Source organism: Triticum dicoccoides, chromosome 1B (genome assembly GCF_002162155.2).
Source record: "Triticum dicoccoides isolate Atlit2015 ecotype Zavitan chromosome 1B, WEW_v2.0, whole genome shotgun sequence".
NCBI classification, from domain to species: Eukaryota; Viridiplantae; Streptophyta; class Magnoliopsida; order Poales; family Poaceae; genus Triticum; species Triticum dicoccoides.
This window is the reverse complement of record NC_041381.1, coordinates 641,307,750-641,321,315: the sequence shown is the minus strand read 5'-3', so window position 1 is coordinate 641,321,315 and position 13,566 is coordinate 641,307,750. Positions and strand designations below refer to the sequence as shown.

Here is a 13,566-nt window from a genome sequence, read left to right as displayed (position 1 = left end):
TTTTATATATTGTGCTTCTGCTCCATGTGCAAGCACACTGTCTCTGGCCTCCTCTTCTGCTCTCTGACTATGTAAGAACAGAGAGAAAGAAAAACTCACTAGGCACTTTCACTTGTGATTTAGGGCGATTTAGAGTTGGATTTGGAATATGCTGAAGTTGAAGAAAAGATAGACGAAGGTAAGGTCTATCCATTTTTGTTGGCTTCGTTCACATGCATGATGTTTTCACTCTTTTTGTTTAGTTCATAACTATGTGTTCTTTGTTGTGTTAGGCATTATTTAATCACTTTTTGGAGTCATTTAGAGCTTCAGGAGTAGGATTTGCCTAGCGAAGTGAACTACGAAGTTGAAGATCAAGGTATGAGCTTTGCAATACATTGATTTTTTTGTGCATGCAGGGTGGTAATTATTTAGTCTTTTAGCTTGTCATTAGCTATGCGATGTTAGTGCATAGAAGTTAGGAAAATTTTCAAATGACAGATGTTGCATTTATACTTTTTTTAGAAGAGTAGGTTGAAGATGTTGTATCAATGTTAGCTTCATCCATTAGTATTGATATGCGAGAAGATCTTAATATGGTAATTAAGAAAAAATTGCAATGCAATTGTTCATTTCATGTGGTATGTTTATTACTAAGTCTATAGTTAGGAAACCGTAGGTCTACTTTGTTATGTCGCAATAATCTAAATTTTATATGTTAACATTACGTGCTAATGTACTTAATGATGTATGTTATTAGGTAAAACAATTCATCTTAGTAGCAAACAAGGAGGAGATGACATGATTGAAGAAATTGATGTTTCCGTGTTTGCAGTCCCTTTTGAGGTGATGACCACATATATGCAAGTGCTATTTTCATACTTTTGATAGCAGACAGAAAAATCCGTGTGTAATATGATGTTCATGTGATAATAGGTTGACTCCGTTTATATAGTACTGGTGACGGATATTTATTCGAACTATTTTGATGCTTAATTGCATTTGCAAGCCCATTATTCATGTCGTAATTATGTTAATATTTTTTATATTGATGTACTGTTGTGAATAATGTGCATGCCGCTACGAATATTATTATTTGTAAATAAATGATAAATATTGTATGATATGAAAAAATTATAAAAAACAGGAAGATATTAAAAGTTTTACTCATATGATATTAAAATGTTATTGTCGTACTATTATGTTTAGTGGTTGTTTGGATAGCGAGTAATTACCCTCAGTTTTACCAAAAGTCGTTTTTTTAAAAGCTTAGTTTTTGCATGTTACGAGAACTCGTTTAGGATATTTTTGGGGTAGTTAGAGAAAAGCAAACAGTGTTTTAGTTTGTTATATGCTGGTAGATGAGTTTGAGAGAAAAATAGATCTTGAAATACTCATTAGCCAAACAACCCCTTAAAGTCTAAGCAAATGATTATAAAAACAAAGTGAATATTTGTAACGAATACAGTTATTATCTTAGTCGTATTACTATTGAATGTTATCATCATACTACTACTAAATGTTTAGTTACTAATTATTTGAAATGTAAATATGGATGTTGGTTAGGTACTATGAAAATTTTGTTAGTGCACTATGGGGACGTCTTACACGACCGTTCTTTCGGGGTGGATGTGTCCTTGTGCGGGTTGACTACAGTTGTAGTGAGAGACATGGTGAAAGAACATGCGATGCTCCCATGTTTGGTTTTGGTAATTGATGACAATCTCTATGGACTAATGGTTGCCTTGAGTTATATTTGAAGGTTTTGTCCATAGGCTTTTCTTGAAGAACATGTGTTAGTTTCAAGGAGTTTATGAGTTAACCAAGGTGCTATTAAGGAATTATCCAAAGACTGGTCTTGTGAGTATTGAGCTTATTGCTAGTATGTCTTGAAGAAGAAGAGAAGATTGTGTGAACATTCATGTGTATCTTCAAGACATCATCTTTATGAAGAGAGAAGATTTCTCACAAGCATAGAAGATGTACCGAGAGGGATCAAGTGATCCCATGGTCTATGTGAGAGTTCTATGTGGGGTTAGGTACGTGTCCATGGGCTTGCGTCAAGAGGAAGATATCATACAACCCATGGAAAGGATGACATCAAGTGGTGATCGTCATGAAGATTGCCGTGTGCAAGTTCAAGTGGAGCATCACGAAGAGATCAAGTGCTTGAATCTTGCCATCCATTATGGTTTCAATGGACTTGTGAAGATGTGTCGAAGAGTGGCTCACCCATAGTGGACTATGGGGGAGCAATCATCTAGTCTTCATCGAGCCAACGCAATCAAGAAAGGTGGTCCAACTTGAGGGAGTCAAGATCTTCATCCTCTAGCTCAAGTGGACCATGTGCAGGGCAAAGGTTTGCCCTTGATAGGTTATCTATTTTACCGGTCTCGTGGTGGTAGTTGGGAGACTGGGTTATAGGATCGTTTGTCGTACTATCAAGGGGGGCTCTCAAGTTCGTAGCTTGATCGTATTGTTAGTAGAGAGCTCAAACCATTGCATCCTTGCATCATGTTTCTTGGTTCTTGTTTGGTTTTCTTTGTGAGTTTTAGAGCTTATGGTCATCTTGATGACAAGCTTGAGTTCATCGAAAACGGAGTTCGCATGCGTCTTCTATGATGTTTTCGGTGTTGGAGGTTTTACCGGTCCTATTCGAGGAAGGGTTCTCGTCATTTTCTTTGGGCCTTTTCTAATTTGCTTCTTATTGTTATTTCTCTCAAGATTGTGTTAGGCCTTGTCGCTAGCTTTCCAACAAACTTGGTTTCATCGAATTCGGAGTCCGTTTGCAAAAGTTGTGGCAGTTTTGGTGTTCTGAAAAGGCTGCAGCGGTACTACTGCGAACTGGACCGGATGTAATTTTTTACTACCGCTCCAGAGCGGTACTACCGCGGCTCCTACAGCGTTACTATCGCGGCTCCTACAGCGGTACTACCGCTCCGGACCCAAAAACTCGTCCCAAGTCCTGTGGAGGTAGACACAGAAGTATTTTTTTTGTACCACTCGCAAGCAGTAGTACCGCTACCCTTTGCGGTAGTACCGTGAGGACGAGCGGTAGTACCACTCCGGCGGTAGTACCGCTCTGTGCGGGCTATGAGGATAACGGTAGGATTTTTTCCCACCTATAAAAGGGGGTCTTCTTCCCCAATGAACCTTATCTCTTAAGCTCGTGTTATTCCCCCATTATTAACCTTCTTCGAGCTTGCTAACTCTCAATCCCTCCATGGATTCTTGCTAGTTTTTGAGGGAAAAAAGAGAGGAGATCTAGATCCACATTTCCACCAATCACTTTCTCCTCTACGTGAGGGGAACCCCTTGGATCTAGATCTTGGAGTTCTCCTTCTTGTTCTTCCTCTCATTTTCCTCCCTATCATTAGTTGCTTCGGTGGGATTTGGGAGAGAAGGACTTGGGCACTCTGTGTGCCCTTTCCATTGCATTTGGTGCATCGGTTTGAGTTCTCCACGGTGATACGTGGAAGTTTCAAGTTGAGAAGCTTATTACTCTTGGGTGTTTGGGCACCCGAGAGCTTGTTCCTCTTGGGTGCCTTGGCGCCCTAGACGGTTGGTGTTGTTCGGAGCTCAATCATTGTGGTGTAAAGCTCCGGGCAAGCGTCGGGGTCTCCAATTAGGTTGTGGAGATCGCCCCGAGCAATTTTACGGGTACCAGTGACTGCCCCCAAGGGTTGCCAAAGTGTACGGGTTCGGTGACCGCCCCCAAGGGTTGCCATTTGTACGGGTTCAGTGACCGCCCTCAGGGGTCCCTTAGTGGAATCAAGGCATCTTGCATTGTGCGAGGGCGTGAGGAGATTACGGTGGCCCTAGTGGCTTCTTGGGGAGCATTGTGCCTCCACACCGCTCCAAACGGAGATTAGCTTCCGCAAGGGTGTGAACTTCGGGATACATCATCGTCTCCGCGTGCCTCGGTTATATCTTACCCGAGCCCTTTACTTATGCACTTTACTTTGTGATAGCCATATTGTTTCTTGTCATATATATTGCTATCACCTTGTAGTCTATCTTGCTTAGCATAAGTTGTTGGTGCACATAGGTGAGCCTAGTTGTTATAAGTTTTGTGCTTGACAAATTAACCGCTAGGTTTATTCCGCATTTGTTCAAGCCTAAACCATAATTATTTTAAAGTGCCTATTCACCCCCCCCCCCTCTAGGCGACATCCACGATCTTTCACATGGTGAACATGGGTTACGCGGTAGTGAGAAGGTGCATCCGAGCGGTGTTTGGCCCAGGGATGCAGGGGGGAAATGACAATGGAGGCCTTCATTGTGGACGGGGGAAATGATGGGACAACTACCCGTTGGGGTTTGCAGCCTGTCACAGGTGATCAGTCATGGGGTCATTCATGAGGTTTGCAAGCAGTCCCAATAACTCAATGTTTGGTCAGCTGATGGTGTATGTGGAGTTCATTTTAGTCACTGATGTTGTCGAATACAGTAGCAGGGGTGGTGAGGTCGAGTTGGCCATCACATCAGCCCCTAGCGTTGGCCCATTGGAACCGACGGGCGGCCAGCCTGTGTATGACACAGGATATTGGTCTGCGGCTGTTGACATGAGCGAACACGTGGAGGGATTGCCGGAGGCGCTAGATGATGACAATCACTTTTCCACGTCTTCCGAGTCAAGCGAAGAAGAAGATGTTCCTCCCCAAAGGGCGGTCGCAGCATCACTGCAACCTGGGTTTTTACAGGATATGAGCATCACCAATGAATTTTACTCTGTTTCTGGCCTAGAAGCGGGGAGACTAGAGGTTGGGCAGGTTTTCCGAGACAATAAGTCTTCTTACCAGGCAATTCATAGCTATGCAATCGCCCTCCACTGCCAGCATAGAGTGAAGCAGTCTGATAAAAAAGAGTTGAAGGTCATATGCGTCCACACCGTGAAATGCTGTCGTGGAAGAGTTCTCGCTAGACTGAAGCCTGGGGTATGTCAGTCATGGCCTATCACAAAAATAGTGGAGCATAGCTGTGAGCAAACTGGGACTCTTTCAAATCACTCCAATGTGACACCAAGATATGTGGCACAAGTGATGGAAACGATTGTGCAGGCAAGTCTCAACATTAGTGTTAGGGCTTTGCAAAAAGATGCAGAAGATCGGATTGGCTTCCCTGTCAGCTACAGCAAGGCTAGGCGTGCGTAGGAAAAGATATTCCAGAACTTGTATGGAACCTATGAGGAGGCCTATTCTTATGCCCCCAGAATGCTTCATCAGATAGCAAGTGCTAATAGGAGGACTCAAGTTTGGCGGAGAGAACGTCCAAACCCAATGAACCCGGGTGAGCTAATCCTAGACCGCTTATTTTGGGCATTCGCCCAGACTATACAAGCCTTCAGGCACTATCGCCCGGTATTATCAGTTGATGGTACCTTTCTCACTTGAAAGTACAAGGGTACACTATTGGTGGCAATTGCAGCAGATGCAAATAATCAGCTTCTTCCTATTGCATACGCACTGGTCGAGAGCGAGAACAAATATAGCTGGTTGTGGTTCATGAGCTGCGTGAAGATGGGTGTCATGAAAGAGCGTGAAGGTGTTTGCATCATCTCTGATCGCAACACAAGATTATTAAGTGCTCTCGACATAATTAAGGAGTCGTCAGAAGAGTGGGGGTGGTCGGATCTAGAGGGAAGGTGGTGCATGCGGCATTTGGCAGCAAACTTTTACTCCAAATTGAAGAACAAGGATTGGTTCAAGTTATTTAAGAGGATGTGCATGCAGAAAACTGAAGCCAAAATGAATGCCATCTGGGCAGGTATCAATGGTGAGATCGAGCGTGCGGCCTTGCCGTAGAGAGAAGACCGGAGGGGCCGTAGGACGCCCATAAATTTGAGCCAGTGGATCGGCGAGAATTGCCTTGATTTGTAAAAGTGGGCGCAGGCTCATGACACCGGGGCTCGGTATGGAATAATGACCAGCAACATGTCAGAGGTGTACAATGGTGTTCTTAAAGGGGTGAGAGCCCTGCCTATCATAGCCCTAAGTGAAGAAACTTGGAACCGGACCATGTCATACTTTGCAGACAGGGTTACCGTAGCCAATGCACAAGTTGAATTGAACAAGCCATGGTCCAAGAAGATGCACAGACATCTGGACGAGAAAGCAAAGAAGTCCCAAAGCCATGGCTGCAGGAAAGTGGACGCACTTAGGAATAAGTGGGAGGTCCATCTGTGAGCCAAGTATGTTAAGGGTCACCACAGAGGATCAAAAAACCAAGCTGTCACCCTCAGCCCAACGTCCTGTGAGTGCATGTGTAACAAGCCCAAGCTTGAGGGATACCATTGTAGTCATGTGCTCTGGGCGGCTGCAGATCAAAAAATCAGTGTCGAGCCATATATATCACCGTACTTCAACATGTACAATCTGTACAACACTTGGAACGGTGAGTTCTGGGCCTGGGGCATTGATATGAACTACAAAATGTTGTGGCCAGATGGGCTGAAATGGGTTCCGAACACCGACTTGATGAGAACCGCCAAGGGACGACGTCAGTCTAGACGTCATTGCAATGACATGGACCATAGCCAGATGGGAGAACCAAGGCGATGTCGCGTTTGCAAGTGTCCTGGACATTCACGTAGAGAATGCCCGTATCGAGCGAACAACACCACATGATGTTGATATATCTGTACTCACTATCTCTACTTATATTTATGTCTTCCTCATAATTTTTATTTTTATTATATTTAATTTAAATTGAATCTCTTTGTATTATTGAATCTCTTTGTGTTATTGTACCTATATTTAATTTAAATGGAATCTCAGTGTATTATTGTACCCGTGATGTTAACTTTGGATAATTAATGTAAATTGTATCTCTTTGTATTTTTTAAGTTAATTTTTATTTGCATTTATATTTGTATCTTCCTCATAATTTTTATTTGTATGTTTGTGTGCAGGTTATGGTTGAAGTGGCAGTGCTTTTGGAGGGGCCCCATGACGTCGGCCACCGTTGCCACCTACTTTTGAACCCAAATAAGAAACATGGTTATCGGAGTTTCAGACTTCGAACCGTAAAGAAAATATGGCCAATACAAAATTTATCTCGTGCCTCACATTGACGCTTATGGACTACATGCTTTTGCTAGGCTCACATCATGCAAAGACCAGTTATGTTCGGACCCATCCCTTTTGACATCCCTCGTTGACCGGTGGAGACCTGAAACCCACACCTTTCACTTCCGTTTTGGGGAGCTTGCACCTACACTGAAAGATGTTTCTATGATCACTGCTCTACCAATTAGAGGTGAGCCGTTAGTCTCTCCACGAGTGTCTCCATCTTGGGCATTAAATATATCAAACCGTCTTGGGATGAAAATGCCAGAATCACAATGTTATGGTGGCCCTCGTGGCATCCCACTCTCCTGGCTTCATGATACCTTTCATATTTTATCTAGCTACATTGATTCTGAGACGAGAAGACATATGTTTGCGTATTTGTTGTGGCTCCTCGGGGTTATGTTTCCAAATTCACACGGGGACATAGTTCTCCCTGGTCTCATCTACATTGTAGAGAAGATGGTAGATGAATCTTTACCTGAGCAGCTAAAATACAGCTTCGATTCTGTCATGTTATCTCATACATATAGAGGCTTGTGTGCTGCCACACAAAAAACTTCCTTTGCACAAAAAGCTCCCTTACTTTGTGTCGCCTACGAGTTTCTACAGTTGTGGTCCTGGGAATACCTCCTTGTAGGACGACCTTGTATACTAAATCCCATACACCCATACGACTGTAGCGAGGGCACCAGTGTAACTATGGCCACCAGGTGGACAAAGGCACGGAAACATTGGTCTCCAAATATTGCGAAAAATTGTTACCCTATATACCACCAGCAATTTGAGGTACTTAATGAGTCTGTAATCACATGGAACCCATGGACTCAGGAGCAGTTACATATGGTCTTTAATATACGACCCATCACAGCAGGCATGTTGAGCGATGGTGCATTCTGGCTGACTCATTACTACTTATTGTTCTTGTGGTGTGTTGAGCCTTACAACCCAGAGCGTTTCATGAGACGGTTCGGTCTCTATCAGGAGATTCCACCACCTTTTCCAAGATGTACCGACGAGGAAACCCATAAGTAAGATGTGACCTCCCTAAATTGTTAGTGTCCTTTTTAATTTACTAAACTCACACTTTGTTACATAATTTGCAGGCTAACCAATATGGGTCACGATTGAAGTTCTTACAATTGGAGGGAACACAACATTCAATGGGTACACAAGTGGAAAAATGAAGCACTAGCATATATAGTGCATCAACTTAGTTACATTTTATTTATATTATTTTATTACGATGACCATACGATGTGTGAAGATGCTTTGCTTTCATCACAACGGTTGATGCAATTATTTAATTTTGCAGACCGTACGATGGAAGTACAGCTCAAGCGTACAAGCAGTGGTACTGCATCAGCCCACGTACTAGCCTGACCAGTCAACCAGCTATGATACCAACAAATCTCACGCGGGAGGAGCAGATGCAGAGACATGTTGAGTTGCATGCAGCTTACTATCGTGACCAGATGGTAATCACTCGTAATTTTTTCAGGTACATCATTTCATAATCATTTCAACCAAATAACAACCCAATATTTTCCAGCTTGAAACTTGCAACGAAGTAGGGCAGATGGCGACGAAAAGCATGTCGCCCAGGGGACCAGCTCGCAAGTCATTCCAGAAACGTTTTCAAGAATACGTGGCAACAAAGTTCAAATGTGGTAGAGGCGACAACGTTGTCACTGGAGTTTACAACATGCCAGTACCGAGGTCAGCCAGACCGAGTGCAGCGCCGTCGTCCAGACCGAGCAAGGCGCGTACAAGCCATGGGCAGTGGGGGAGGGTCCGAGTACTACAACGACATTGCCACGACATGACTCATCTCTGCCACTGCATCGCTCTTCTTCGGTGCAGCTTTGTCAAGGGCAGACATCTCAGGACCATGGCACAGACTTGGATTCGATGACCGAGCAGTATCTTTCCCCAAACCCATGTGCGTACACAGGATATGGCGCATACACCCAAGGTGAGGGATCTTAGCCGTATCTCTCCACGCGATGGATCTCCATGCCCGAGGAGACTCGTGTCCCAGATTTAAACCAGTACCACGTACAATGGTCAGACAGTACATGCAAGGCATCTGATCAGGAAGTCATGTTTATATTTTAATGCATTTATAGTGATATCACATATTATCCTTTAACGGTTTGTTTACAATGTTTCTATATGCAGGACATACCTGATCGTAATTGGGACGTGAGGCCACCCAACGTGGCTTCAACACACGCATATGGGGACCATCACATGATCATGGCGACACGATTAAAGCAATAGTTACAGAATTCTTCACAGAGGACGTTATTGGCCCATCTTTTATCCCCGAGGAGTCACAACCATACGCCTACAATTACGCATCAGGTTGCAACAAGGATTACAAACTCCACCACCTACACAGGAGTCGTAGACACAGGAAGACCAAGTGGAGTACGGTCGCGGTCTTCGTCTAACTTGACCACCTAATTGCTTGTCACTTTTCGGTCCTAAGGAAAGGCCATGTGGTCGTTGTCGACTAGGGTGATTCATCTATCTACGTGTGCGACCCATTATATCTACATATGTCAGTATCAGACTTCCCGAGTTATGTATGAAACATCTATGTATGCTAAAATAAAAATGCACCGGTCCCGTTTAATTCAGATGTACTTGCATTATTAGTTTGTATTGTCTTATTGTAGGGCATTATATTTTATCTTAATTTCATGTTGTAGTTTTTGCACAATGTTCGATAATTAGTGGAGGGAAATAAAATGCCACATTTTATTGTATTACTATATTATTTTTTATTAAGAAATGGTACAACTGAAATTAAGATACATCATATTATTAAAATAAAGCTACATTTAACTACTAAAATAAAGCTACATTAAACTGTAGAAATTAAGATACAAACGATTGCGAAATTAAAAATACTACCACAGGAATCTACTGAGTCCAGCGTGGATATTTTCCTTTTCCATTGCCAGCTTCTTCTGCTGCCTTGGCCTCACGAGCTCTTTCTTTTTTTCTCTGTCTCTCCGCCTCACGAACTGCTCCTTTATGCGACGAGTCTCTTCCCTGTTTCTCTTTCCTAAATCCTGGAAAAAAAATGGTGTTGCTCCGCATAGTATTCTTTTAACTCTCTCTCTCTCACAAGCTCTGCTTTCTCCTTAGCTTCTGCCTTCTCGCGTCGCTCTTCCGCATAGAAACTATTCCATGCACAGCGACTTCTTTCACGAATCTCAGTCACTGCCCAAGTCGGCATCTCCGTGTCAATCCAACGATAGTACATGCAGAGAGGCGGAGGAGACTACAATAAGAAACAAGAATGTTATTAAAGAATCAATCAAAATACCAACAATATCTACTTATGATGGTTAAAGCATACCGGAGCCTTGTCGTACTCTCAAATAGCTACGGGTGGATCTTCCTCATAATTGGTGCACATGAAAAACTTCATGCCCAACCAATTTGAAAAATCCGTCACCTCCTTCACCTTGCAAAGATCGCCACACCAACACCGTAGGACTGCCACCCCCGGAGGCAAACTTGCATTCTTCATTTTCCTCGGCCTAATGCTTTGATCCGAGCAAAGCAAACTCATATCGACTGAAAAAATATGTTACACACTTTGCGCAGTGGCGATTTCGAGGATGGCTGGACGAGGATGACGAGAGCCTTGGTGTCTCCTTTTATAAGCTCAGACGACAAATGATGACAAGAAAATAAGCGCGAACAGATGAAATTTTAGGCGGGAAATTTTAGGATCACTGTAGTGTCGGCACAACAAGTTCCCACAGTCTCGGATTGCTCCCGCAGTGCCGTCGCATCCGCTCAAGCAAAAGAAGCAAAAGCAGGAGTGATTCCCGGACAGAAGAAAAAGCAGGAGTGATTCCCGGGCAAAAGCAGTAGCACCATCAGCGTCCATATTCCCACCTGTGGGAATTAACGCCGTCAGCATCGTTGTCGCTGTCGTTGTCATGGGAATCAGCGCCGTCAGGCGTCAGGGTGCCTGTCGCGCGTGCAGCTGGATGCCACCTCGCGCAGTGGCGGCATGGCCCATTGGCTGGGCCAGCGAACAGCAAGGCATGTCGGCCTGGGAGCGGCAGGAGCAGCGTCGGCCGCCTCCTCTTGTGGTGGGAGGGCCCATCGGGCCTGCCCGTTCTGTCCCGGCACGCGACACTGTGTGATAGCCCGTTCTGCCCCGGCGGCCGCCTGCAGGCGTGGCGGCAGGGCCCGCCGCCATCAGCCGTGGTGGCAGGTGCCACGTGTCGCCTGCCGCGCCTGCCGCCACGGCTGAGGGGGTCCTTTTTGGCATTTTCGTCTGAAGAAGATCTTTTCTGGCAATTCCAGTGGGCAGAGGGTCTCTTTCGACAAAAAATCCTTGGCGACGATGACTAGTTGGTAAGCTTGATGTGCGAGCCAATGGGTGCAGCGGCGTTTGGTGCTTGATTCAACAATTATCAAAACCTGACAAACTATTTGATTGGTCTTAGGTTGTATATGATTTGTATATTATTCGGGGGCTTTATTGTTAAGAGTTCATGTGTCGCTTCTACCCCTGAAACTCTGTGCAACACCTTCCAATTGCTGTGGTAGATTTATCAAATCCTGTCATCAGATAATTGTATTAATATATACGAGTTCTTCTTGTGATGTCTGCCACTCAGTATGATTCCTAAGTCGGCTCGCTGGATTACATGCTTTTGCGTTAGTCACAACATGAGATATTGTTGATAGACGAGTTTGAGTTGCATCATCTGTATCACTTCTGTTTCAGTATGCCTATATCCACATGCGCTTGTATTTGGACTTCTCAATCGAAGCTTAAGGAAAGTACTAGATAAGAAATAATCCAAGACTATGAAAAAGGAGAGACCACATCTAGCAACTCGGGTTTTGGTAATTCTTGGTTGACTAAGATTTACAAAACTGGCAGCTGAAAATTGGCGAAGGTGATGTCTCTTTCTGCGTTCTAAAGCAATTCATGGGCAAGCAAAAGATGACCAAATTAATGCATCCTTTTACATTGACACAAACACTTACTTATATGCTCTGTTTTACATCCATCGGTTTCCTGGACGGCGTGGTGTCAGCTTGTTGGAGACGCGGGGGTGAAGATTCTGAGGGCGACGTCACCGGCGGAGACCACCGCTGCACCTTTCACACCGTCTCCATCATGCAGGTGCACACTCGGTACAAGAACTGGACGGCAACCTGCATTTCATTTTCTAGAAAACAACTCACATTTGCTATTTTCAGAGAAACGCGCTTATGTATAGTTGCTGATATCCTAAGTTGGGTTGTTCTTATTTTGCCACGTTAATTATCCTCACTCTTTTTTTGCAAGGAATAATCACACTCAGTGGCAACAGGAGTTTAAGACCGACAGATCAAAAAACACAGGGTTCTGCACCTAATCAGGAATCCCCAAACTTAACTTGCAATGCTACGAATTGAAAGCACAATCATGACATATAGTTTACGCACCTAGTAAAATTATTTTCTGAATCTCTGACCACAGCATCCAGTTCTCACTACCAACAAGGCGTCAGCAAACATTCAGCGATTCCCATGAAATTCAGTAATAATACGACTGGCAACATTAACATTCAGATGGATCAGCAACTTCAGTTCTAACAACCAACTAGCCAACGAAACGTTGGCAATCAGCCAGCACACAGACGACTACTACTACCACTACTTGCAGATACATAAGCAGAGTCAGCGACTAACAGCAGCCAACTACATCTATCACAACAAGCGACGCATAGTCAATCTAGGAGGAGGTGAACTTGGTGACAGCCTTGGTGCCCTCGGAGACGGCGTGCTTGGCGAGCTCGCCGGGGAGGACGAGGCGGACGGAGGTCTGGATCTCCCGGGAGGTGATGGTGGGCTTCTTGTTGTAGCGGGCGAGCTTGGCGGACTCGCCGGCGAGCTTCTCGAAGATGTCGTTGATGAAGGAGTTCATGATGGACATGGCCTTGGAGGAGATGCCGATGTCGGGGTGCACCTGCTTCAGCACCTTGAAGATGTAGATCTTGTACGTCTCCACGCCCTTCTTCGCCTTGCTGCCCTTCTTCCGGCCCCGGGTCTTCCCCTCGCCGCCGGCCTCCTTGGACGCCGTCTTGCCCGCCGGCAGCCGCTTCTCGGCCTTGGGCTTCTTGCCCGCGGCGTCTTCTCCGCCGCCTTCTCGACCTTGTTCTCGGCCGCGGGCTTCTTGTCTGCCTTGGGGGCCATGGCTGCCGCTGAAGCTTCGGAGGTGGGAGTGAGGGAGGAGGTGTTTGGCTCGGAGGTGGGGAATTGCAGATGTGAAACGAGGAGGGGGGGGGCGGCGAGATTATATGGTGTGGAGGAGGTGCGCGCTGATTGGTGGAGAGGCCGGTGCCACGGATCGATACGGTGAAGTGATACCGACCGTTCGATGTTGCTCGGGATGGACGGGCCGGATGCGCTTCGGTGCGGATCGATGACGTGGGCGAAATGGTGGGCAACTGGAAAATTTCTCCGTGGCTGGCGGGAATTCTGTGGTTCT

The 13,566-nt window shown here is 45.0% G+C and overlaps 1 pseudogene; it reads right to left on the bottom strand.

Moving 5' to 3' along the window:
- Nucleotides 1–12,582: 12,582 nt before the first annotated feature.
- On the bottom strand, nucleotides 12,583–13,339 carry LOC119349307 (annotated as a pseudogene).
- Nucleotides 13,340–13,566: the final 227 nt, after the last annotated feature.